The sequence below is a fragment of the Trachurus japonicus genome, unplaced genomic scaffold (genome assembly GCF_045865225.1).
Source record: "Trachurus japonicus isolate A0001 unplaced genomic scaffold, Traja_1.0 AP030546.1".
Lineage (NCBI taxonomy): Eukaryota > Metazoa > Chordata > Actinopteri > Carangiformes > Carangidae > Trachurus > Trachurus japonicus.
This window is the reverse complement of record NW_028220679.1, coordinates 1-3,478: the sequence shown is the minus strand read 5'-3', so window position 1 is coordinate 3,478 and position 3,478 is coordinate 1. Positions and strand designations below refer to the sequence as shown.

Below are 3,478 nucleotides of genomic sequence, written 5' to 3'. Positions count from 1 at the left end.
TCCTGCACAGTGGATTGATTGCAACAGAGTGGTGGCGGCCGTCTTCATAAGGCTCTGTGCTCTCTACCCAAATGCGTGTGTGTGTTATGAGGAAGTCATGCTTCACAGTGTGTCTCCCCATGAGTTTTTATGTTTCCAGTCTCTTGTTTTGAACTTTGTTATTTTCTGTTGTACTTTGTATTCCTCTTTTTCCCTGTCTGGGACTTAGGCCCTTTGATACTTTGTTCTTTTCTGTTGGATTTTGAAGACCTTTTTTTTTTTTTTTTACCTTTTTTCATAAATATCTTTGGTGGAACTTTACTGAGTTGTCTGCATTTGGGTCCACCACCCCCACCCTGACAACGTGTTTACAAGCACGCATCCGAGAGTGCATCATCACCAATGCCAAGCTGATGAGTGAGACCACTATCCAGCTCCCAGAAGTGAATGCTGCAACAGTGACACAACGGTGAGTACATTAGCATGCTTCATATCAGTTTTATTTCATATCAGTTTTGCATTCCAGCAGTAATCAGTTTTCATTACATGACAGAAGGTGATGGTGATGGTGCTGGCAGGACCACAGACGGTGATGCCATGGTGCAGGTTGCAGGAGGAGTTGGAGATGATGGGACCACAGACCCTGCAGACAACGATGCTTGTGAAGACGCAGCAGGTGGTCTTTCTGTGCCAAAGATGGGGACAGTGATGTCCTGAAACTCCTCATGTTCAACATAACCTTCATCCCCCTCTATATGAACATCCGTGGTCTCTGACGCTTCAGTAGCCAACTTGTAGTCCTGCAGGACTTTACCAGTTTGCTGATAAAGGTATTCCACTGCCCATAAGCTTACCTTTTAAAATATAAAAACCTTGTTATGGCCCGGCTCAGTGACCACAACAAAACAACCAAACGGAGGACAGAGGATCAATAATAAGTGTGAAATTTATTTACAACGTAAGGAATACATGCGAACAGAACCATAACCAGCGCACAAAACAAAAGAAAACAATGGTGGCTCGGGCCGAGCTTCCAGCTGGTGGCAGGGAGAGAGAACGCGAGCAGACTGGCCAGCCATCATTTGTAGGCACCGGGATCCAAGGCGGCAGGTGTTCCCGATTCCTGGGCTCTGCCTCAGAATTACAGCCACTGCAGGGGGGAAGGGAAACGCATAGAGCACAGACAACCCCGGATCGTCACATGACAAACGATTAGATAATATACCAGGACATTATATAATAAGTTGGTGGTAAATTTTTTGGTAAACTTTAATGTTATTGTCACAAAAAACAACAAATATAATAGTCATCTACCAGTGTATTTTCTTGGCCCAATGTAAGGGATGATCTTCTCGCCCAGTCCAAAACCTCCTCTGCAAGCATACTGACAGCATGGCGGAGAAGATGATTGTATGAATGCGGCTATTGCACATCAATAGTTGCTGCAGCAGCCTGGTCATCGTTCCACCTTGCAAGTCCATCCAAAAGATACGTCTGGAAGAACATGTCACTTGCCAGGGTACCTGTAAAGTAAATTGAAATGTAAAAACAAAAAAAAAGGGAGGTCACGCAAACATTTCCTTTAAAATATGTCAGGGGCACAGAACACAGGAGCAGTTTCAAAGCAACAATGGGTTTTTATTTAACCCCAAAACCAGCCAAATCAAATTTACAACGTAACTCAAGATCTGGGTCAACTTAATATAACTACAAATGAACTAGCAAACGATAAGGTGTGACATGAACCGTTTTTCTTACAGTTAATTCAATTTCTAAATTATCAATTAACTAAATTGTAATTTAATCTAAACATAGTTTAACATTTTAATGAAGTCAGAGGAGAAAGGATTTGCATATTTACCTGGGATGAATCTGTTCATGTGCAAGTGGAATGACTCCAGTGACGTCGACCCTCTTGTACAGCGGTATGTTGGCAGACGGTGCCCTCCCTTCATTAGAGTTCCCGTCTGCGTGTACAGCTACACACCTGGAGGATCCTGGATGCAGGCCACATGCTTCCGCTGGGATTTCAGGATGTCTCTCATCTGGGCCAAGTCGATTAGAGGCACCTCCAGCGTGTTAGAGCCAGCATCCCCGTCAAAGGTCTGGATAAGGCCCTGAATCAGAGCCTGGGTCTCCTGCAATGCAGAGCGAGTTTGCTTCGGCTGATGGAGCGAGTCACATCAGCCTCAGAAGGATGTTTCCGGTCAGCTTCTAGCTCTGCACGCTTGGCCTCCTTCAGAGCCGTCATGTCATCCAGGTCCCACAAAAATACAGTGGCTGAGGCGACTCATAAAGGTGGCGTAGAGCTGGTGCGGCAAACCTCCGCATGAAGTGCCAGATGTCCAACCGGATGTTCATCTGCCCCCACTCTTCAAACATCCTCCTCAGAAGAGTGTTTCTACAGCAGTCTCGGTCGACATCTCAGGAGGAGCCACCCCAGCCACTCTGTATCTCATGATGAGACCTTCGATCATCGGCCCAAGACCAAAACCTTCACTGGCTGTGAACATCGGTTTCCCAGGTAGCGGTGCAATAGCTGTGTCCTGCAAGCTTTCGGGCCACCTTCTTTGTTGAATCCATCTTCAAGATCCGACCATACTGCGATGTGATGCTGGCCTTGATCTCCTCCAGCCTTTGCAGGACATCCTGGGCGTACACCTGCATCAGCCACCGGTGCTTGGGGACAACAGGCATGGCGGGTACAGGTTCAAATCTTACAGGCAGGATGAGGCCCGATCTGGCTGCACTGTCCATCCCCTGGCAGTCTGTGAGGTACTGGACTGTCTTGTGCAACCAGACCTCAGTGTGACGCTCCTGCAGCTTCTTTTGTATCTGGCTTCTGCTGTTACCCAGCCCACGCTGACACATCAAACTTGTTACCTCGATGTCACAAGCATGTTTTGACGTCAGGATGCAGGGGAAGTGCACTCTGTGGGCAATGTCAAGCTGTGAGGCGATGGCATGGCTCCAGCTGATGACCTTGCGCTTGCATCTTTGGCAGGCCAGGTACTTGGATGCAACAAAGTACATCTTCCCCACAGTCACCACCTGCCTGACCTTCTGATGTAGGCCAGCTGAGGACAGAAGTTCTTTATCACAGCCTGAATGCGGACACATTAGTTTCACCTGCCACAACTCTCGTGGCATCCAGAGCAGCAGAGGATGACCAAAGTAATTGTCCAATGGAGGAGAATTATTGGTCTTCAGTGGCACCTGTGGAGGATACCACCAAAGTTAAAAAGTAAACAAAAAGTCTGCAACGTACAACAGAAAATAACAAAGTACCAACCAAAAAGGGTCAACAAGCCACTAACGCAAAGTACAACAGAAATTCACAAAGTACAAAATAAGAGACTGGGAACATAGGAACTCACAGGTAGAAACACGAGGGGAGGAACACAAGAACAAAGCTCACGAAGGACAAAATGCTGCACATGGACAACAGACAATTTCACAAAGACAAAGGGAGAACACTGAGGTTAAGGAAACAAGACAC

The 3,478-nt window shown here is 46.8% G+C and overlaps 1 pseudogene; it reads right to left on the bottom strand.

Annotated features, from left to right (window-relative positions):
• Positions 1–525: 525 nt before the first annotated feature.
• Positions 526–2,024, bottom strand: LOC146960235 (uncharacterized; annotated as a pseudogene).
• Between the last annotated feature and the right edge of the window lie 1,454 nt (positions 2,025–3,478).